We start from the raw sequence: 24,830 nt of genomic DNA, 5'->3' as shown, positions 1-24,830 counted from the left end.
GAATCTAATATTTATGTTGCGCTTGTTTCAGTTTTGTGATTGAGATCACAGCTGGGTTCGTAGTAGAGCAGGGATGAGCAGGGTTCCAGAAACCACAACTCAACACTCTTATGGAGCAGTATTCATTTTGTAACTGAACCTCCACTAAGAGAGGTATTGCTGATCCAATGCACCTTCACATGAAGAGAATTGTTTTTGCTTGCACTGCACTGCCTTTCTGCCCATGTTGCTGTTTAGGCAAATGCTGGCTATGCAATATCTTTTAAACGCAAAGTGAAGGCAACACATTTCCTTCTGAGGCATCCCATAATATAGAGGAGTTATGCAAGGTTGCATAATTGCACCTACACGTTTTAACCTATATTTGGCGGATCGACAAACGATATTTGCTTCCTCACATTTTCACCCACCTAAATGTGGCACTAATTCGAGCTCCTCGTTATTTCATCAATGATATGATATGGTAGGTTATTTATAACACACTTAATACCCAGAGGTTTCTAAGCGAGGACACGGGGATCGAACCTGTGGTGCTCCGTGTCTTCGATATACTGGCTAGAGTATGCAGATGATCTGCTTCTTCTTGATTACTCCCCTAGAGGCCTTCAAGCGCACAATACAAAATAGTCTTAAAACAAACACTGAAAAAATAAAATGATGGCCTTTGATCCTAGTCTTGCTAAGCTTAGGCCCTACTGATGGATAATAAACAAGAACAAAGTCGAGCAAATGTCAACCTATAAATACCTGGGAGTCATTGTAGATGACAAACTGAAGTAGTCTGTCCATTTGGAGGCGGTGCTTCCTAAAACAACTCAGCAAATTGGGGCCCTCAATAATTTTGTGGAAAAGCACGGAGGTCATTCACTCCACACAATTATGATAACATATTATGCTAAAATGTTATCATGCATCACATATGCATTGGAAATGTAGGCACTTAAATACAGCCTCAAAATAAATACACTTGAAAGTAAATCACCCAGAACGCTACTTCGACTCCACTTGTCTATGCCTATAGATTACATGCCGCTTGAATTTGACCTACAGAACATTAATACTGCACTGGTTCTTAAGAGTTTTGATGCTCTATTGGAGACTTATCTGGTCTGTTCCAGGAACACTACTTTCACGGCTGGTCCAAGCCTTCATACACATGAAGTCACCTGAGCACAACAGCTGCATAAGTCATATCTACGAAACTGCTGTTTCTTGATCTGCTCCAAAACACCCCTTTCTTACCTCCAAGCGCCTAGTGAAAGAGATCTTAAAATCTTAAAATAATGAGTTCATCACCATCACACGTGGGATTAGCAGAGGAAGGACGAATGGAAGGAATATATTCAGTCGCATACTGGACTGTCTGCATACATAAATGCACATCCTACTAATTACGCAATCCGGACAGACCTAGAAATCAAATTCAACTTGGTAAAGTAATTTCCGACTGTGGATGCGAAAATGTGCATTGATAGATGATAGTGACATTGGAGACTGTGTGGTGAGGAAACCTTGTAATCTACAAAGCATATTATAGTGGTATGTTCTAATGATACTGCACTATGTCAGTTCGTCTTGAGGGATTACAGCAATGAGGCAGCTTTCCTATGCCCTACTACGTCATGGGGACACTTCATGAATGGCAATGATGCCAATTTGGGGCCTGATTCACAAAAGCAGTTTATAATGGCGCAATCCCATAGGAAAGCACTCTGTGAATTAGGACCTTAATATTTTAATTTGCAAAGTTATGTGAACCTGTTTTGGAGATTTAAGATGAACTTTACCATTAAGTTGATGTAATTATTGTTTTATTATGTTATCATGTCTATCTATGTTGTATATAAAGCCTGTATTTGACTTAATGGGCCTCATTGGGAGTGTTGCAGTAAGGCAACAACGGCGCCTGTACTGCTACCAGCGCCGTTGTTGCCATGCCGCGACATTCCGAGTCTGCTCGTAGGTGCCGCACTGGACGCCTGGTCAGAACAGGGGTGGAGAGCGGCACCCGCAAGCAGACCAGGATGGTAGCAACGGTACCGTTATCCGCTGCTACCATCCTCCCCATTCCCTAAGGGGGCTCAAATGGGAATGGGGATGTACCGGGTCCAGATCCCTCGAAAGGGAATTACCAGGCCCTCCCAGGTCGGAATGGCCAGGTAAGTCCCCTTCTGCGGGAGCCGGTTTTGGGGGTAGCCCCTCCAAAATCATAATGAGGCCCAATGTATACTAATCATAAACACACGTCTTAAAATGTCCTTCTAAAACGCTCAAGATCCTGGTCTACTCATGCAGTACAACTGCACGAACCATATCACCAGGCCATTGGTTATTTTTCCAACATAATTGTATTTACTAAAATTATTTGCATTGAAATGAGTTTGATTGCTGCCTCGGATCTGCAATGAATTATTTGCATTACTTTGCACATCACTTTATGTATGGTTTGTAAATCTCCTTGTTTGCTAATCTGCAAGCACACAAGAGACGAAAAAGTCATACATATGAAAGGCCATTTATCCGAACAAGTCGGTCTTTAACTGGTCTATTTATGAAGCAATCTGCAAGGCTTTACAGTATTTGTTTTGTGTTTAGCCCGCCCTGTTTGCACTGCGTGTATCCCATATCATCAGAGCCTCTTTGTATGTATGTTTTGTCTCTCTTCTTCTTCAGTTCTGAATATCTAACAACACAATACAGCATACTGAAAAAAAATATATGTAACCCTGAAATATTGTGTGCTGTCTTCAGATGTGCAGATCTCTGGGCTGTAGTAACTGGTGTAGACTGCAGATTGTTCAGCAAGCCAAGTTCCAAGAGTATAGGCAGAGCCGAGATTTACCGCAGCCAAATCCCCACAAATGACCAGGTGGATTTACACACCATCAACACGCCAGTGTGCATGTCCACACAGACAATTTCCGTGATGACCCAGTCAGATTTAAATATTTAAATACTATCAGCAGCCCTGTGCATACTCATGCTAATGTAAATATCAAACACTGATTGGACACTACCCCCAGGAATAAGAGGACACTAACTAACCTCCCTAGGCATGTAAATGCATTACTTGCATCCACTGTGTATGCAATTTTAGCGATTTCTTTTTGTCTTAGTCCCGATGGAGCAGGTGGGGTTATAATAAATGTGTAGACCCTACGCTGCTACAGGCCGTACTGGTTTCTATGGGCCTGCAAACTTAGTTAAATGTCCTCCCTGAGCTCAGGACATTTAGACCTCAAGGCCCATAACCCCTTGTAAGGCAATTGGAACGTGGCTGAAAAATGTAAATAAACCTTTGTAATAGTGGCAGTCCTGTTGACGACAATGAAGAGGTAGATGCCAGTACTGAATGGTACAATCCTTCTCTCTGAATATGCCAATGTTTCTATGTCTCTCTGTCTGTTTTAAGCAAAATACTACACCCTAACTGGGCGGAATGTCCTTTCAGTTTTATAGGCCATGCAACAGTGGCTACTCTGACCGTTAATGATCTCCCCGCCAGTTTGCGCCCTGATTCCTCCGGGCCTGATGGTTTTGCGTGTTATAAATAAAACAAATACAAAATAGAAATAACGCCAAACACGGGGAGATCACATAACATCTGGGCAGGGCATTAACGGCCACATAGCCCACAGTGCAAATGCTATCAAGCTGTGAGAAAACGTAATCAGCAAGAACGCATCATTGTGGAGGTGCATACAGAGCAAGATTTCATCAAGTATTCATGTGTCCATAACAGCCCAGTGCAATTGGAACTACACTTAGGCCCATATTTGGGCGGTGCAAGCAGGGTATTTAAATAACAACTCCACTGCATTCCATTGTACTCCTTTACCTCATGCAGTGGGCATTTGATGACGTATTGAATGTTTAGGCTTGCCCTACTCAAGTTCACAATTGCAGACTTGTCGGTACCCATATTCCATTGGGGTGCATGGTTTGCTGGGCAGTGAGATGTCAGTGTGAATTCAATGTTGTTTTCAACTATTCCTATCTGGCAGTTGCATAAAAAACTGCACCAAATATCCACTGGGTGTCCTCGGTGTAACACTGAAATATTTCAAACCTGTAGGCGGCGTGAAAATGCGCGCCCTTCACGCAGAAACATTTCATTCGCATTCTTATCGTGTATCGTCCATTTTTCCGAGATAATGCAGTTTCATTTTTGTAGATTATGATACTAATTTGTCAACCAACAAAAAAAAAAATAATGCACAAAACCTTCAAGAATAAATAGTCCCTTAACATAGTAAAGTTTAGTCATGCCAAATCATTTACCGAGAGGAAATCATATTTTGACGCAATTCAGAGTAACTTGTTTTCTAAATGGGGTTCTTATATGCTGCGTACTTGTTCGTGCTGACGACGAGGCGCGCGGGGAACATCGTGTCTGTAAATGCGGGCCTTTGCTCGCGAGAGGGGAAGGATGCAAGCCACGCGTGCTGCTGATAAGAGATTCCGCTCATGCTCTCTCTCATCTCCTTTTTGCACCTTGTACGAATGCAAAGCAGCCGTCGGGACTGCTGCTGGAATCTGTTGTGCTCAACATTTCTGATAATGAATGATCATTTTATGACACCTTAGACAAGAAAGCTTTTGAAAAATGCTTGATTGTAAAAGTAATCACCATGCGCTGAGTAGTGTGAGAGATAGTCGAATGGTAAAACACTTTTCATTCACGTAAACCAACTGCTTGAATGGGAGAAGGGTACAGGAAGCTAACACCGACCTGCAATTGATTGTTGATGCCAGACTGAATAAGGAAGCTTGTTAATGTTAAAGGATATTTATACTGCACACTATCACCACCGCAGTGATCCCCTGGCGCTCTGGCGGATCTGGAAGGGAAAGAGGGTGGGATTGGTTGGTAGGACTGACCCGGGAGAAGAGCAAGAGAGCTGTGATGTGCTGTTGGACGCATCAGTTCGGTTAACACAGTTTTCTGAGCTTAAGTGTGCTTTTCGGTTGGTTGCCGCCATGTGCTGTTGTGCGAGACTATGTGTGGATTGTTTTGTTGTTGCAGTGTAGTGAAGTGTGTGCAGTTTGATGTCCTTAGAAGTATGGGTGTGTTTGGTTTGAGTATGAGAGGTGTATGCAGAGGGGTGAGATTTTTAGCACGGTTGGTTAATGGCATCACTATCTATATGTGACGCATGCTAATCGTCACAATTTTATCTAGGCAATGCTAATCTTCACAGTTCCATCTAGATGTGACTCATGCTAATCTTCACAATTCTCTTTAGTTGTGATGCATGCTAATCTCTACAATTCTATCTAGATGTGACTCATGCTAATCTCTACAATTCTATCTAGATGTGACTCATGCTAATCTTCACAGTTCCATCTAGATGTGACTCATGCTAATCTTCACAGTTCCATCTAGATGTGACTCATGCTAATCTTCACAGTTCCATCTAGATGCGACTCATGCTAATCTTCACAGTTCCATCTAGATGCGACTCATGCTAATCTTCACAGTTCCATCTAGATGCGACTCATGCTAATCTTCACAGTTCCATCTAGATGCGACTCATGCTAATCTTCACAGTTCCATCTAGATGTGACTCATGCTAATCTTCACAGTTCCATCTAGATGCGACTCATGCTAATCTTCACAGTTCTATCTAGCTGTGACTCGTGCTAATCTCTGCAATTCTAACTAGATGTGAGCAAGATTATCTTCACAATTCTATCTAGATGTGATGCAAGATTGTCTTCACAGTACGATCTAGATGTGACACATGCTAACCTTCTCAATTCTATCTAGATGTGACTCATGTTCATCTTCACAATTCTCTATAGATGTGACTCATGTAAATCTCCACAATTCTATCTAGATGTGACACATCTATCTAGATGTGACCCAAGGTTATCTTCACAATTCTATCGAGATCAGATGAGTGATTATCTTCACAATTCTACCTAAATGAGATGAGTGATTATCTTTGCAATTCTGTCTGGATGTGATGCATGTTAGTCAATTCACAATACTATCCCATCCCTACATGCTCGAATGTAAACTGTGGGTGGCCAACATCATTTGCGCAATGCAAAGTGTGGTTAATATACAAATGAGGATGGTGACAGGAGGCTACCTTGTACAAGTTTGGTAAATGTTGACTATGGCTGATAGACATAGGGAGGCAGAGTGCCTGGGTGAGTAGGACAAATGCTGATGCTGCAGGTGGATAATCAGATTTATATGATTTGATTTGATTGGTTATTTATAACGTGCTTAATACCGAGAGGTTTCTAAGGGTGGAGCTGGGATTCTAACCTGTATTGCTCAGTGTAGCCTTGCTTCCAAGGCGAGCATGTTGCCCCTCAGCTATCGGATAGCTCTTATAATCCCGAATGGTTTATAAGCACGTTGCCCCTCAGCTATCGGATAGCTCCTATAAACCCGAATGTTTTATAATCCTGAATGGCTAGCTAACATAATGGCTTTAGTGCAGAATATGATCACCAACCCATTGCAGGCCCTGTGCATCATACTAAAGCTGCTAGGCACCAAGAGCGCTGTGGCAGCCCAAAGGGGAGCAGTAATAGTTTCTCTCCCTGCCTGGACCAGATGCAAAATATTGCTAACTGGCACAGTCAGGACACATTTCACCCAGATGAGAGAGGTGACTAAGCTACACAGTCTGCCTAGTTGTGGTGGGCTAACACACTGTCAGGGTAATTCATAGAATTCAGCGCACAAGTAGCGCACGCGGCTGGCGCACAGCGTGCGCGTGCGATAGTCTGCGCCAGCCGCGTGCGCCAAAACCGAATCAGGCGCACAGCGTATTCATGGATTTTAGCTTCCCCAGGCAGCCGTGGCGCAAAGTGGCGCAGCGACTCGCTGCAGCGCCAGTTACGCCCCCAGGAACGCCCCTTGCGCTGGGAAATCTCATAAAAATCACAAACCAGCGCAAGGGGCTGCGCTAACCCTGGACCATCACGGCAAGCGGCCCATGCGATTTTCAAGGGTGCGCGGGAAGTTTCACACGTCAAATCCCAGGCTACGTCCATTTCAGGGGTGCGCGGGAAGTTTCACACGCGAATAGCCTGGCCGCGTGTATTTCAGGGGTGCGCGGGAAGTTCCACACGCGAATAGCCTGGCCGCGTGTATTTCAGGGGTGCGTGGGAAGTCCCACACGCGATTACAGCAGGGTACGTGTATTTCAGGGGTGCGTGGGAAGTTCCACACGCGAATAGCCTGGCCGCGTGTATTTCAGGGGTGCGCGGGAAGTTCCACACGCGAATAGCCTGGGCGCGTGTATTTCAGGGGTGCGCGGGAATTTCCACACGCGAATAGCCTGGGCGCGTGTATTTCAGGGGTGCGCGGGAATTTCCACACGCGAATAGCCTGGGCGCGTGTATTTCAGGGGTGCGCGGGAATTATCACACGCGAATAGCCTGGGCGCGTGTATTTCAGGGGTGCGCGGGAATTTCCACACGCGAATAGCCTGGGCGCGTGTATTTCAGGGGTGCGCGGGAATTTCCACACGCGAATAGCCTGGGCGCGTGTATTTCAGGGGTGCGCGGGAATTATCACACGCGAATAGCCTGGGCGCATGTATTTCAGGGGTGCGCGGGAATTTCCACACGCGAATAGGCTGGGCGCGTGTATTACAGGGGTGCGCGGGAAGTCCCACACGCGATTACAGCAGGGTACGTGTATTACAGGGGTGCGCGGGAATTTCCACACGCGAATAGCCTGGGGGCGTGTATTTCAGGGGTGCGCGGGAATTTCCACACGCGAATAGCCTGGGCGCGTGTATTTCAGGGGTGCGCGGGAATTATCACACGCGATTTGGCTTGGTACGTGTATTACAGGGGTGCGTGCGAAGTTAAACACACGATTAGGCTGGGTGGGTCCTGTCACCCTCGACGGCCCCTGCAGGCAGCCCACAAAACAGGGGACTACCCTGCACACCTGCTCATGTCTCCCACCACCCCCACCCCCCCAGTCACCAGGGGTACCCTCCACCAGGCCCCCACTCATGTCTCCCACCACCCCCACCCCCCCAGTCACCAGGGGCACCCTCCACCAGGCCCCCAACCATGTCTCCCACCACCCCCACCCCCCACCATCCAGGGGCACCCTCCACCAGGCCCCCAACCATGTCTCCCACCACCCCCACCCCCCCAGTCACCAGGGGCACCCTCCACCAGGCCCCCACTCATGTCACCCACCACCCCCACCCCCCCAAGTCACCAGGGGCACCCTCCACCAGGCCCCCACTCATGTCACCCACCACCCCCACCCCCCACCATCCAGGGGCAGCCTCCACCAGGCCCCCACCCATGTCTCCCACCACCCCCACCCCCCAGCAGTGCAGGGGCAGCCTCCACCAGGCCCCCACTCATGTCCCCTATCACCCCCACCCCCCCGCCACCAGGGGCACCCTCCACCAGGCCCCCACTCATGTCACCCACCACCCCCACCCCCCACCATCTAGGGGCAGCCTCCACCAGGCCCCCAACCATGTCTCCCACCACCCCCACCCCCCCAGTCACCAGGGGCACCCTCCACCAGGCCCCCACTCATGTCACCCACCACCCCCACCCCCCCAGTCACCAGGGGCACCCTCCACCAGGCCCCCACTCATGTCACCCACCACCCCCAACCCCCACCATCCAGGGGCAGCCTCCACCAGGCCCCCACCCATGTCTCCCACCACCCCCACCCCCCAGCAGTGCAGGGGCAGCCTCCACCAGGCCCCCACTCATGTCCCCTATCACCCCCACCCCCCCGCCACCAGGGGCACCCTCCACCAGGCCCCCACTCATGTCACCCACCACCCCCACCCCCCACCATCCAGGGGCAGCCTCCACCAGGCCCCCACCCATGTCACCCACCACCCCCACCCCCCCAGTCACCAGGGGCACCCTCCACCAGGCCCCCACTCATGTCTCCCACCACCCCCACCCCCCAGTCACCAGTGGCACCCTCCACCAGGCCCCCACTCATGTCTCCCACCACCCCCACCCCCCAGCAGTGCAGGGGCACCCTCCACCAGGCCCCCACTCATGTCTCCCACCACCCCCACCCCCCAGCAGTGCAGGGGCACCCCCACCAGGCCCCCACTCATGTCTCCCACCACCCCCACCCCCCAGTCACCAGGGGCACCCTCCACCAGGCCCCCACTCATGTCTCCCACCACCCCCACCCCCCAGCAGTGCAGGGGCAGCCTCCACCAGGCCCCCACCCATGTCCCCTATCACCCCCACCCCCCCGCCACCAGGGGCACCCTCCACCAGGCCCCCACTCATGTCACCCACCACCCCCACCCCCCCAGTCACCAGGGGCACCCTCCACCAGGCCCCCACTCATGTCTCCCACCACCCCCACCCCCCAGCAGTGCAGGGGCACCCTCCACCAGGCCCCCACCCATGTCTCCCACCACCCCCACCCCCCAGCAGTGCAGGGGCACCCTCCACCAGGCCCCCACTCATGACTCCCACCACCCCCACCCCCCAGCAGTGCAGGGGCACCCTCCACCAGGCCCCCACTCATGTCTCCCACCACCCCCACCCCCCAGCAGTGCAGGGGCACCCTCCACCAGGCCCCCACCCATGTCTCCCACCACCCCCACCCCCCAGCAGTGCAGGGGCACCCTCCACCAGGCCCCCACTCATGTCTCCCACCACACCCACCCCCCAGCAGTCATGGGGCACCCTCCACCAGGCCCCCACCCATGTCCCACTCATGCCTCCCACCACCCCCACCCCCCAGCACTGTGGGCCACCTGCCAGCAGGCCCCCACTCATGTCCCACTCATGCCTCCCACCACACCCACCCCCCAGCACTGTGGGGCACCCTCCACCAGGCCCACACAGATGTTCCCCTACCAATAGGAAATCACAATACAGATCCCAGGATCCCATGGGCAACCACATCCCACCCCATGTCACCCCAGTCCATACACACATCCAAGGTACACATCCATTCAAAAATCAAATACCCATTACATGATACATAACCAATGAGCAGTATGCGCATGAGTCCAAGTCCGTCAGACTCACACAATGGCAACACATGACTGTGAAAACCCAGATTGTGACAGTCAACAAACCAATGAGAGAAGTCCACACAATAGAATCAAAAGAACAATGTATTAAAATGTAAGAAAGAAAAAAAAATAAACACCTAAATGAATACACAAAGTAACAGGAAAAAAAATAATTTTCTAATGAAAGGTGAAATCCAAAAGAACGGGTGCAAAGTCAATCAAAATGGAAATCAAAAACAAACACATTGCCCCATGGTCCAAATAATAAAATCGAAAACATCCACAAACTATGTACAAAGATGATTGTCCGGGTCCAATATCCCTAAAAACCATAAAATGAAACCTACCCAAAACCTAACTAATGCGAACTATATACAAAAAACGTGGGCCATTGTCCAATCAACCCAAATAATAAATTAAAATAAAGGAAACCTACTATCTACATAACTATATACAAAGGCGGCGGGCCAGTCCTGCGGCTCACTGAGAGATGTTATGGGCCAGGGCATCATCGAACTCCCTTTCTATCTCCCCGAGGCGTTCCTCCTCAATGGCCCCGAGGGCCCGCAGGGCTGACGCAGTGTCCACCTCCAAGCCCCTGCGGATCTCCTCGAGGCACTCGGCATGCCTCAGGGCCCTCTGCATGGAGTCCACTGCCCTGACCATAGCGAGCCGCCCCTCTTCTGCCCGCCGCCTCTCCGCATCTATTGCGTGGCCTAACCGCTGCCACACGGAAGACACATTCTGTCCAGGGTCCTCCTGCCCTCCAGCCGATGGCTGCCCCTCCGATGTTGATGGCCCCGAGCCATGACGCCTCCCACGTCGCTGCCGCTGCCTCTGCAGCCACGTGCCCTGCCTGATGATGCCGGCACATCCTCCACCTGCAGGGGTCCAGTTGCCATGGTGTCCACACCAGCTGGACCACCGACTCCCGACTGTGGCAGGGATGGGATCCCCACTGAGCCGGCTGCATTGGTCGGGGCAGGTCCACAGGGGGCCCTGGTGTCAACTGGGCCGGAAGACGGCAAGGAGAACGACCGGCGCATACTTTCCACAGAGGAGGAGATGCCCGACACATTGGCCATCACCTGCAGAAAACACGCGCCAATGGCAGATCCCAACTGGGCCACGTCGGCACGGTGCTCTTCGTGATGATGTGCGTGCTCCTCCCGGGAAGCACGCACATCATCACGAATGACCCCCGTGCGCAACGCGACCCCAATCAGGACCTTTTCCATGCGCCCACGGGTCCCCTCGTCCGCAGGTGGAGGGGAGTCAGATGACATAGACACCCCCTCCACCTGCGGACGGGCCTGGGACGGGGCATCCATGCTGGTGCATGGTGGTGCACTCACAGGGTCAGGGACAGCGACATGCACAGGCACCTCCACGGCGACCTGTGCTGCCTCCTGCCCCTGGCCCTGGACTGCACCACTTGCACCAGCAGGGATGCCCCCACCAGGCCTCAGGTGTGCCTCAGTCTCGGCCGCCTCCTCCTCTGTAGAAACCACCAACCTGGATGGCTCCTTGCCCTCTTCCGCTGTAGCTGGCCCCTGTGGGGGCTCACCCACCCCTTCCGCCGCAGCCGTGGGGGCATCCCCGCCGTCTACCTCCACAGCGCCGTCTCCGCCCTCTCCATCACTAGCCGCTGCATAGTGGGAGACATAGAACACAAGCATCAGGGCACTGTACAATGGTCCCCTACACAGGAAGCAATATCAGATGACTGGCAATGGTAAAGTACACTCCTATCATGTCCCTCCACAACACATGGCTCAGGCAATACACACACGCAACACCCATGGTCCATGGCATGCACATCAACATACATGTCCACTGCACTCTTCTAAAGTACGATGTCATGGAACACACATGCATCATTGGTCATGCAAATCACACGCACACACTTCACCTCTGTCACATCCATGTGGCCTCGTACATCACAAACACAGTGGATATAAGGATGATTAGGCAGCATCAGTGAATCTGTACAGTGTCACAGACATGTGTCATGCATCCATGCCATTCAAAAGTCACAGACATGCAGGTCAAGCACACCGACCTCGACACCATACATGTACCTGGCATCAGCATCCATCCCTCACCCACACCCATGTCCACGAACATACACTTGCATGCTCACATGTGTCCAATCTGCATAGGCCTCCTCAGGTTGCATAGCAACACATACAACAACCATGTGATCCACAAATTACTGGTCGCACATGCATCGCCATTACAACACTGCACACATACATGCCTACAAGGCCCATTCCACACATACAGCATCACACAACCAGCACACTGCAACATGCACTGTCTCACACAGCAATGCCTGCACACTTACCGCTCAACTCCAGACGGGTCTCCCTCTCAAGGACCTGGGAGTGGAGCGCTGGGTGTATGCGTGCCAGGACCCTCATTTGGATCAAACTCATGTGGCCCCGGCCCCCCTCCACGAGGCGCCGGGCCTTTGAGAGGGTCCTGGACCTGCAGTCCTCCCAACGCTTCCTGACATGTGGGTTGTCGCGGACTGCCACCCCCTCCGCGTTGATGGCAGTCACGATGTCGTCCCAGATCCGAGTCCGTCCTTCATAGTTGGCGCGGCTACTTCCGAAGAGGGCATCATACTGCCCCAGGACTCGCTCCACCAGGACCCCAACCTCGGTGACACTGAAGCTGGGGCCCCTCTGCCTCTCTGGCTGGGGGTTGCCAGTGGTGCCAGATGTTTCAGTGCCCGACATGGCAACCCCAGAGGCAGGAGTGGGTGGGCAACTTGGTCCTGGGGCTGGGCTGTGGAGTGGTGTTCTTCCAGTCGGGAGTCTTCAGTTCCAGCAGGGGTGGACACAGCAACTGTACGCCTGCAGATGGCTGATGTGCAGGCACCAAATGGCAGGGCACGGTGGCAGCAGGCAGGCAGGCAGGCAGGCAGGCAGGCAGGCAGCAGCAGATGGCACGTGGGAGGCTGCTCGGGGCACTGGGGGGCAGTAACTCGGCCTTCTGGGTAGGAGCGTGGTCTTCCGTGTGTGAACGCGTGGCCAGCTTGATACGGAGTGAATTGGCACGTGAAAATCATGCACGTCTGCGTGGAATCTGAGGAAAGGCCCTCAGCGCGTAAGCACGTCAGCACGCGTACGCGATTTCATTGGTCCAAAGGGCCAGGCGCGTAAGCGCGCCTATGACGCACGGGTGTTTCCCAACCCGCGTGAAAAATAAACACGTGACGCGCGAGCGCGTCAGCACGCGTACGCGATTTCATTGGTCCAAAGGGCCAGGCGCGTAAGCGCGCCTATGACGCACGGGTGTTTCCCAAACCGCGTGAAAAATAAACACGTGCCGCGCGAGCGCGTCAGCACGCGTACCCGATTTCATTGGTCCAAAGGGCCAGGCGCGTAAGCGCGCCTATGACGCACGGGTGTTTCCCAACCCGCGTGAAAAATAAACACGTGCCGCGCGAGCGCGTCAGCACGCGTACCCGATTTCATTGGTCCAAAGGGCCAGGCGCGTAAGCGCGCCTATGACGCACGGGTGTTTCCCAACCCACGTGAAAAATAAACACGTGCCGCGCGAGCGCGTCAGCACGCGTACCCGATTTCATTGGTCCAAAGGGCCAGGCGCGTAAGCGCGCCTATGACGCACGGGTGTTTCCCAACACGCGTGATTGGTCCAAAGGGCCAGGCCCGTAAGCGCGTCTATAACGCACGGCCGTTTCCCAACACGCGTGAAAGAAACACAAGCCAGTGTCAATGCGTGTGATTGGAGGCTGGCCCTTCAGCGCCTACACGCGGAAGTGACGCAGGACCTGTGGGCCTGCATAAAAGGTACATGTAGAACGCCATTTCCTTGTACGTGATTTTCGTGGAGAGCGAGTTGGTGTATTCTGTACTTCTTGTCAGTTGACACGCGATTTACTTCACGGCGTTCAAAGGTCGTACTCCCTGTTACCTCTGACAGCTTTTTCTCTTTTGCTCTTTTTCCTGGGCCTGTTTCCTCACACAGCGTTCCCTTCTACTGTTGTCCTGTCTCCTCAGACAGCGTCCCATTCTTCTTTTGGCGGGGGTGTTGCCAACGCGCACACGCGCGTCTTTTTGACGCATTTCTCCCTGGCAGACGGTGAGTTGCGCACGCATCTATCATCTGTGCTTGCCCCGTGTGTCACGTACCTCTTCAGAGGTCAATCTAGGCTGCGTGTGACACGCATACGTTCATTACTGTGTTACTGGATGCCACAGCATAGTGCAGGGTTTTTCATACGCACACGTGGTCTAGGAGGGGTATCGTGCACGTTCCTTAACTTTTTTGGGGTGCCTGTGCGTTGCGTGACCCGTCATCTTTCCCCAGGGGTGTCATATAGCCTTGCCACTGCACTAGGGTACGAATACCATCTGGTACCCAACCCCTTTGACACCCAATTGCCCAGGACAATTGTGCACACCCACTCCCATACGCACAATAACATCAGTGCCATGGTTGGGAGGCGTGCAAGCCGTAAGGGTGGCAAAGGTGGCCGAGCCACACGTGGTGGCCGTGGAGGATCCACTAGGGGACGTGGTTGTGACTTGCAGGGTGCCCCTGTCCCCCCCAGTCTGGAGGACCAGTCAGGGACACCCATGCCCCCCCCTCCCCCTCTCCCCCTCCCCCCAGGTTGAGGGTCATGTGGCTGATACCAACCCTGATCAGCCCTTGTTGGACCAGCCCATTGTGGCACCAGACCTGTCCGAGGGTGACTCCATCGCTGACATCCAGGTCAGCAGGTCCACTGCACGTGCACCGGTGCACATCGGTGTCATCAGGACACGCGCATCTATGCCAGATAGGTCATCTGCTGCCCCCCGTGGCCAGGGTGTGGCTTCATCCACCCCACCTCTCATACACCCTGCCAAGACTGTGTCGGTCCTAGTTCATGCACCTCAGATCAGGCCTGACCCTATCCCTCTACCCCCAATGCCTGCACCTACTCCCATGCTGAGTGTGCAATCCCACACACCCAGTACTGAGTCCACCACGGCTCCTGCCCCTAGTGTCCACAGCGGCGTAGGACACTCTGGATCCCCACCCCCTTCCAAGCGGAAGAGGAAGAGTGCACGTCCGGCACAGGCTGATGCCCCAGGCACGGCTGCACAGTCCGGCCCATCAAGGAAGCCCAGCTTCACAGACGCCGAACTGAATGCACTTGTTCAGTATGTGTCAGACCATGATAGGGAAATGGTCATCGTTGCAGGGTCCAAGACCACACATGCCAGATGCCAGGCACACTGGCAGACCATTGCTGACAAAATAAGTGCCCTTGGAGTAGTGAGGCGCACAGCTAGTGATTGCCAGAAGCGCTGGAATGACCTTAAGCGCAGGGCAAAGGATAAGCTGGCCTCAAGTCATGCCGCAACCTTGGTGACTGGAGGTGGGTCCCCAGCACAGGAAATAGAACTCACACCACACGAGTCCGTAGCTGGATCCTACGTCACCGAGGGACAACTCCAAGGTGTGGGAGATCTCCCTGATTACGAGGCATCATCCGGTGAGTGCACATGCATGTGTGTTATATCAATGTGCATGGTGTGTGTGCGAAGCCTTCATGTTGGGTGCCTGTCAAGGGGGTGTGTGGCAGAGTTGATAGTGTCACCCATGTGCCTCATCCAGTATGTTCAGTGCAACACCATGTGCCCACACCACTATCCCTACTGCCAACAGTGCACATATGGCCCTACACCATGGAAGTTCCCCTTGAATTGTCATTTTGTCAGGACATTGTTGCTCATTCTCCCCTGTCTATTCATCTTATGTCTTACATACCATTCCTACACTTTCCCCCAGCCATTCAAGTTCCATCGTCACATGCCTGACATGCAATGATACCACATGCTAATGCGTCCTCTGTATATACATGGCACTCAACATGCTGTCATACTCTGGATTTTGCCTTGACACCCACCTCCTACCTGTGTGCTCTTGTTCCGTCTGGTTTCAAGCCCCATTCCCTCACACTCCATGCTGCTCTTCATGGTCTATCTTCCCTGACTTCTACTGTTCAGACCATCGTGCCCTACTCACGACACCTGCTTGCAAACAGTCAAATGAGGGCACCCTGCCCTCCAATGCGACCCACCCTATTGCTGACAAGTACATCTGAGCCTACTCAAGGTTAACTCTCACTGACATCTGCTCATACATGCCTTTGCCTGTCCCATGGACCCTTCACATGGTCCCAGTCCTCTCTCCTTGCTCCTCTTCCACCATCAATGGTGTGACCCGTTGGGGTGTACTCTTGGCCTCCTTCCAATCCTCAGAGGCCACAATTGATGAGTATGGTAATGGGAGCATCTCAGTCCAAGGACCTCAGGCCAACCTTATTCTCCTTGACAAATGCTACCCACATCTCATCAACTTCCTTTCCTCTCCTGCTGTCCCGCCTCCTCTCTCCTCATCTATCCTGCACTGCCTCCCTGCACCCTCCCATGATCCTTCTCCGCCTCCCACTCCAACTCCTACACAAGCTGCACCTCTGATCTGTAGCACTCCCCGTAAGTCCTACAAGGCTGTCAACCTCCTCCACATTTACACTCCTTACTCTGCCGCTGCATCAGGCATTCCTCCAATATATGTCACTTACATGAGGTAATGCACCTTGACATCCTTGGTCTCATGGAAACATGTCTGACGGCCAGCTCTGTCTGCATCTTTGACACACTCCTACCTGACGTTCAGGAGATCCTCTCCTTGGCCCGGCACTACTGTGCAGGGGGGGGTGTGCCCTTGCCTTCCCTGAGGGTATTCCTGCCACTGTCACTCCTACGTAGACCTACTCCCCTCTGGAATGGCTTGTGTGACGTCTCTCTCCATCTCACCTCGACATTCACAAACTGTGCGTACTGTGTATCGGAAAAATGGTCAAATGTACTACTTCCTTTCTGAGTGGCCTCACCTCTCCTCCTCACTCATGTCCCCAGACACTGAAATCCTCTTCCTTGGTGATGTACGCATCCACCTGCATGCTTGTTGTCCCCCCCACGTGACTTTTCCGTGACCTCAGCAACTCCCTATCAGCCTCTAATCTCCCGTCTGTCCCTACTCATTCTGCAGGGCACACTCTTGATGCTCTGATCTCATCTGACCTTCCCCTCTCCATCCCTCTCTGCACTCCTCTCTCCTGGAGTGATCACTTTCTCCTCTCCTCCCACCTCACCCTCACCACCCCACAGGCAAAGCCACCCTCACCACTGTCACACACCTTCTTGGTATTCCAACCCATGAAGTGTGTGTCAGTCGAGGCTTATGCTGCCAAAATCTACCCCCCATCCAGCTCCCCCTTAGGCTCACTCCCATCCTGACAGGGCCCACTCCATGCTCCACTCTATGTCAGGTACACTGGATGTCTTTGCCACGGTCATGACAATCCGCCTGAAGCCCCATGCCAATGCTGACTCCTGGCATGACTCGCATCTTGTGAACCCAAAACACAGGTGCCGGGTGGCAGAGAGGAAATGGCCTGCATCATGCTCATCCTCTGGCAAACTGGCCTGCCGCCTGCTCCAAAGGCAATAGCGTCTCACCCTTCTCACCAAGATGAGAGCCCCAATCCAAGGGCACATATCTGCGGCATCTGACAACTCTGCAGGACACATTGAAATCTGCAAGGACCTTGCCAAGCCAGATGCAGTGTGTACCTCCCCTGTCCCCTCCGAGCCCACAGCACTGCATGACTGCCTCTGTACCCCTATAGGCCACCCCCCCAGCACTTGTCTGCGCCTACCACCATCTGCCCTCGACGTTAAGTCCTACTTACCTTGTACAGCACTACCAGCCGCAACTTCCCCTTGCACTTCATTGTGCCACCCACCTCTGCACTTGCGTTACATGAATGACACCAGCACCAGTAGGATTGTTGAATGGCATCCCCTTCTGCCCCACCACCCCTCAGTGCTCCGCTGTTCCTTCATACATTTCTGTACAAGTGCTTCACGAATGCTATATGAATCCATTACAGGTGATGGGGAGGTGGAATCTCATTGTCTACTGCATTTTGTTAATGTTGACAAGGCACTGTGCATCGTGGCCAATTGGGACTAGCAGATCCATGTCCAACATGTCAACTTCTTGATGTGATGAAGCAATGTCAGGACCAGAGTGGCCAAAATCCAAAATAGTTGCCCTCCTCTCCCACTTCACTTGGTGGCTATGTCACATGCCATGTGTGTGATGGCATGTGCATTTGACATGGCAATCACCGGCCAATGTGTGATGCCAGTGCTAGGCAGCATGGGGAGCAGGCGTTGCTCTCCATTCTCTGTGTCATCATTGTGTGCCCTGAGCCTCCCCTCCAGACCCAGTGATGGTGAATGCATAGGAGGTTTCCCAGTCATGTGGGACATGTGTCATTGAACTACTGGCTCTGTTGTTCATCAGCCCTTGTTGTATGCCATGGTGCTAATGCCTGTTTCCATTTCTCTCTTTCATGTCTTTGCAGGGGACGACGCACTTGTTGATGCTGGGGATGTGGTGGTGGAGCCGTCCCAGGAGGGCAACCCGGGCCGACCTTCCACAAGTGAGGGACGTGGTGTGTTTGTGGGTGAAAACCCACAAGTGCTGCAGGTCGTGCTGTCGAGGGGTGTCTCTGGGGGTTCCTCCCCCGAGCAGTATTCAGGTGTAGACTCGGAGGATGACACCTATGTGCAGTCGCAGGTGAGTGTTCTTGGGAGAGAATCTCCTCTGTCCGACCCACCTGCAGCCGGGTTATTGCCCTCAATGGGGATGTCAGTGTCGGCAGCTCAGCCTCCGGTGGTTACGGATGCAGGGCCACACCACACAATCTCTGATCCTGTTCCTGGGGCTGCAGATCAGAGAGGGAATGCAGTCCTGCAGCCTGAGGCTTTGCCGGCACAGCAAGGCGCAGTCCGCCTTGCCCCAGGCAGGTGTGGTGCCCGCCAACGTGGTGGCCGTATGCCACCTGGCAATACCGCTTGGGAGCAATCCATCTACGGTATGGCCACCCAACAGGCAGCATCATCCAAGATGATTGCACAGGCCATGGATAGGGTGGCCACTTCCATTGTCCCCCCAGAAAGGCTGATGGAGCGACTGGAGCAGGCTACAGAGTCCATCTGCCAGGCACACAGGGAGGACATGTTGGCGTCCAACATGGACAGGCGGGCAGGACTGGCGACTCTGCGGGAATCACTTTCCATGGAGTCCCAGCACAACAGGGAAGGCCTGAGGGAAGAATTCCATCACCTCAGGTCGACCCTGTCAGAGCTTGAGGCTTCATCCCATAGAAGGACAGAGGAGCAGCTGGAGCGTCTGACACGGACGCTCTCGGCCGAGATGCAGGCAACTCGTGCGGAGGTCAGGTCATCCCGGAAGTTACTGCATGGGGACCTACGCATGATCATAATCCAGAACCAGACCTTCCAGACCCGCCTGCTTGCAGCCATGGAGGAGCAAACTCGGGCTTTGCGTGGGTTGCTTCCCATTGTCACACCATCTTCTGAGGCAGCTCCCCCACCTCCTGAGTCAGCTGCAGGGTCTGGCCAGAGCGATAGCGACTCATCTCCCACAACAGAGTAGCCGTGTGGGCCACGAGCCTATGGGGTGTTTTTACTTCCCATGATCCACACAGGTGGATTGTGGCGTGCATCCTGTCCTCGGACCTCATAGGTGGCCCCCCCTCCCCGCCGGCCCTTTCATGGCCATTTTTTCTTATCATATTTTTGTTTTTCAAGTGTGTTGCCTTGTGTGGGTACCTGGGCATACACTGTATTGTGGCTGGGCACATGCAGGCTTGTCCTGAGTTTGGTTTCGATGCTTGGGTATCTGGCATCCACACCCCTCCTGCTTCCGTTTCCATGGGCTTGCAAAGGGTGTGCCCAAGTGACAGCAAATTACACGGTGACATTGGACTTCCATGAGCTGTTGGGCAGTCCATAGTCAATACTGTGTAGACATTCATGGTGTACATTGTTGTTGCACCTAACTATGCATGATGGTTTGATATGTGCCTCAACTTACATATGTTACTCATGTTTTGCAGGTATTTCACACAGTTCTTCACACGGGCATACTCTCTGGAGTCAGACTACATGTCGGTAGATGTGCAGTGACACTTTTGCGTGGCGCCATCACTGTACATCTGGACGGTGAGGACATACCAGCACAATCAGGTATTGAGACTAGCATTGATTACATGCATTGTGTCTTGTTTTGGTGGGCTTCAGGGTGGGTTGGTGTGTAATTTGATTGAAATGACTCTTACACAGGTGTGTAGTAGTGCCTCCATCACGGTTAGCTGTTCAAGTGCGGCTATGTTCCATTTGGGGCACTGCAATTTGTGACACCGGTGTCATGTTGTGAGGGTCAGTTTGTTTGCTCTCACATACCATGACATGGTGTCCTCTGTGGCGGGACTGTGAAGGGATTGGGTGACATGGCAAGGTTGTAATGTAGCAATTCGCCTGTGCCAATGCATTTTTGATGAATGGAGTTGTGTCTTTTCATAGTTATGCATTGCTGGTGTATGTGTAGGTAGGGGTGCACACATAGTGACACTTCCTTGTTAACAATCTCAGGCTGATGTGTTTCTGACAGTTTATTGCCAAGAAATATTGTGACATTGTCAGGTAGTGTCATCATTGATCGTCAGATGGTATGTGCCAGAGCAGTGTGCACTAGCCAGCACTGTGATTCCTAGGTGAAGAAGTTGGCCACCAGTTGCGTACGGGCTGCCTCCCCCCGTGCCCTTTCCCCTCCCATGCGCAGCGGCCGTGCATGTGGTTGTGGATGTGGGGGCACCACCATGTCCACGGGCAGGCCCCGGCGTGTTGCAACGTTGTGCAGGACACATGCTGCCACTATGATCCTGCACACTACTGGGGGAGCGTATAACAGCTGCCCGCCAGAACGGTCAAGGGAGCGAAAGCGTGACTTTAGCACTCCGAATGTGCGCTCCACTATGCCCCTGGTTGTAATGTGGGCTGTGTTATGTCTTACCTGGGGTGGCGTGGTGGGGTTCCGAATTTGCGTCATCATGTGGGGGCTGAGAGGGTAGGCACTGTCCCCTGTGGAGGTGGTGATTGGTATCATTGGTGGGGTTGTGACCTTGCTCAGTATCCAACATGCATGCATGTGCAGTGGCATACATACTCACCAAGCAGCCATGTATCGCCATGCCGCCCAGCATCTATGTCCCGGCATAGGGTGGACATTCTGTAAATGAAGCTGTCGTGGGTGGACCCGGGATAGTTGGCATATACTGAGGTGATGATTCCCTTGGCATTACATACTACCTGCACGTTGATGGAATGCCAGTGCTTGCGGTTCCTATAGATGTGCTCTGATGCCCTGGGGGGACGTAGAGCCACATGGGTGCAGTCGATGGCACCTAGCACTTTGGGGAATCGTGCCACTCCGTAAAAATCCAGGACGGCAGCATGCCTTTCTGCAGGTGTTCTGGGCAGGTATATGTGCCTGCGGACTGATGGGCGTGCAGTCATGATGTTCAAGACCTGGTGTAGGCAGCGTGACTGGGTGGCCTGTGACACCCCACCCACTATGGCACTTGTCCGCTGAAATGATCCAGTGGCTAAGAAGTGCAGTACATTGAGGACCTTCTCCAGGGGGCTGAGTGCTTGGGAGCACAGGGTGGGTGATGTGAGGTCATCCTCCCACTCAGTCACCAGCTCCAGTATGATGTGTGGTGGAAACCTGTACCTCCCATACACCTGGTCATCAGGCATCCCGAAAAGGCTGGTTCTGGGTGTGAATATTCTGGCCCTGACTATCCTCCTCCTCCTCCTTTGGTAGCCCACTGCCACTGCTGCTAGGAACCGTATGTTCATCCTGGCGTCTGAGCTTGTTATTGTTAAAGTCCGCAATTTTATGCTTTGCGCGTGTTCTAGGCGAGCGTGTGACCCGCGCACCCCTGGAATCCAGTTCCCAGTCCAATAGCGTGTGGAAATTCACACGCACCACGGGATACAGGTTCGCTGACGTACTTGCGTGTGTAAGTGGCCGCGCACCCATTAAATACACGTACATAGGCCAATCGCGTGTACGCGCACTTTTGTCCAATTACACGCAATGAAATACACGTACATAGGCCAATCACGCAATGACACTCTGACGTGCAGTATTTCCACGTGTGTTCCGTCATCACGTGCTGAGTGGGGAACGCCCGTGCGGGTCACGTCAGACGCGCTTACGCGCTGAGGGACTCTGGTCCAATAGAATCGCGTATGCGTGCTGACGCGCTTACGCGCTAAGGGCCTTTCCTCGGATTTCACGCTGACGTGCAGGATTTTCACGTGCCAAATCACTCCGTATCAAGCTGGCCACCCGAAAACACACGGAACACCACGCTCCTGCCCAGAAGGCCGAGTTACTGCCCCCCAGTGCCCCGAGCAGCCTCCCACGTGCTATCTGCTGCTGCCTGCCTGCCTGCCTGCTGCCACCGTGCCCTGCCATTTGGTGCCTGCACATCAGCCATCTGCAGGGGTCCAGTTGCTGTGTCCACCCCTGCTGGAACTGAAGACTCCCAACTGGGATTACATCGCTCCACAGCCCAGCCCCAGGACCCAGTTGCCCACCCACACCTGCCTCTGGGGTTGCCATGTCGGGCACTTCCACATCTGGCACCAGTGGCAACCCCAGGCCAGAGGGGCAGAGGGGCACCAGCTTCACTGCCACCGAAGTTGGTGTCCTGGTGGAGCATGTCCTGGGGCAGTATGATGCCCTCTTTGGATCGTCCCGCGCCAGCAAGGAAGGACGGGAGAGGATCTGGGCTGACTGTGTGGTTGCCATCAACGCGGAGGGGGTGGCAACCCGCAACGTCCAGAAGATCAAGAAGCGCTGGGAGGACTTGAGGTCCAGGACCCTTGTGAAGGCCCGGCGCCTCGTGGAGGGGGGCTGGGGCCGCATGAGTTCCATCCAGAAGAGGGTCCTTGAACGCGTACGCCCAGCGCTCCACGCCCAGGTCCTTGAGAGGGAGGCCCGTCTGGAGTTGAGCGGTATGTGTCCAAGCATTACTGTGTGAGACAGGGCATGTTGCGGTGTGCTGGTTCTATGATACTTGCCTGTATGTGTGCCATGGGCCATGTATGCATGTATGTGTGCAGGGACATCATGGTAATGCATGTGCGACCAGTGATGTGTGACCCACATGGTTGTTGCATGTGTTGAAATGCGGCATGGGGAGCCCTATGCAGATTTTGGACATGAGAGCATGCCAGTCTCTGTACCTGGACATGGATGGGGGTGAAGGATGGGTGCTGATGCCAGGTACATATATGGTAGCCATGTCTGTGTGCCTGACCTGCGTGTCTGTGACTTGTGCATGCCATGGATGCATGACACATGTGTGTGACAATGCACAGATTCAGTGACGCACCCAACTTACCCTTGTTTCGCCTGTGTTCGGTGTGTTTGGGGCCAGATGGATGTGACTGAGGTGAAGTGTGTGCATGTGATATGCATGAGCCATGATGCATGTGAGTTACATATCATTGAATGTTTCTAGTGTCCATTGGACATGCATGGAAATGTCCATGGCATGCACCATGCCTGTTACTGTGTGTGTTTTGCCTGGACTGACCCATGTGTTGTGGAGGGACATGATGGAAGTGTACTTTGACAGTGGTGCTCATCTGCTATTGCTTCCTGTCTAGGGGACCATTGTACAGTAGCCTGATGCTTGTGTCCTTTGTCTCCCTCTACGCAGCGGCTAATGAAGAAGAGGGCGGAGACGGCGCTGTGGAGCAAGGCGGTGGGGATGCCCCCACGGCTGCAGCGGAAGGGGTGGGTGAGCCCCCACAGGGGCCTGCTACGGCGGGAGACGGTGAGGAGCCATCCAGGTTGGTGGTTTGCACAGAGGAGGAGGAGGCCGACACTGGTGCACACATGGGGCCTGGTGGGAGCATCCCTGCTGGTGCAAGTGGTGCAGTCCAGGGCCAGGGGCAGGAGGCAGCACAGGTCACCGTGGAGGGGCCTGTGCATGTCACTGTCCCTGACCCTGTGAGTGCACCACCATGCACCAGCAGGGATGCCCCGTCCCAGGCCCGTCCGCAGGTAGAGGGGATGTCCATGTCACCTGACTACCCTCCACCTGCGGACGTGGTAACCCCTGGCCGCGTGGAGAAGGTCCTGATTGGGGTCGCGATGCGCACGGCTGTGATTCGTGATGACGTGCGTGCTTCCCGGGAGGAGCATGCACGTCATCACGAAGTGCACCGTGCCGACGTGGCCCAATTGGGATCGGCCATGTTCGGGGGTTTCCTGCATGTGTTGGCCAATCTGACGGCCCTCTCCTCCTCTGTGCAGGCTATCCACCGGTCGTTCTCCTTGCCGTCTTCCGGCCCAGATGCCACCAGGGCCCCCTGTGGACCTGCCCCGACCAATGCAGCCAGCTCGGTGGGGATCCCATCCCTGCCACAGTTGGGAGTCGGAGGTCCAGCAGGGGTGGACAACACAGCAAGTGGACCCCAGCAGATGGTAGATGTGACGGCATCATCGGGCAGGGCACGTGCACGACGGCGTCGGTGGTTTCCATCAGCCTGGATGCCATCGTGCTGGCAGAGGCAGTGGCGTCGGAGGCAGCAGCGGGCTCGACGTGGGAGGCATCATGGCTCGGGGCCATCAAGATCCGAGGGGCAGGCATCGTCCGGAGGGCAGGGCAACCCTGGGATGGTGGTGTGTTCCGTGTGGGAGGAGTTTGGCCAGCGGATAGGTGTGGAGCGGCAGCGGGCGGAAGAGGAGCGGCTCGCCATGGTCAGGGCGGAGTTCTCCATGCATCGGGCATTGAGGCGGGCTGAGTGCCTCGAGGAAGCTCGCAGGGAGTTTGAGGTG

Source organism: Ambystoma mexicanum, chromosome 7q (assembly GCF_040938575.1).
Source record: "Ambystoma mexicanum isolate Mex_15411 chromosome 7q, UKY_AmexF1_1, whole genome shotgun sequence".
Classification (NCBI taxonomy): Eukaryota; Metazoa; Chordata; class Amphibia; order Caudata; family Ambystomatidae; genus Ambystoma; species Ambystoma mexicanum.
This window is presented reverse-complemented; position numbering follows the sequence as displayed.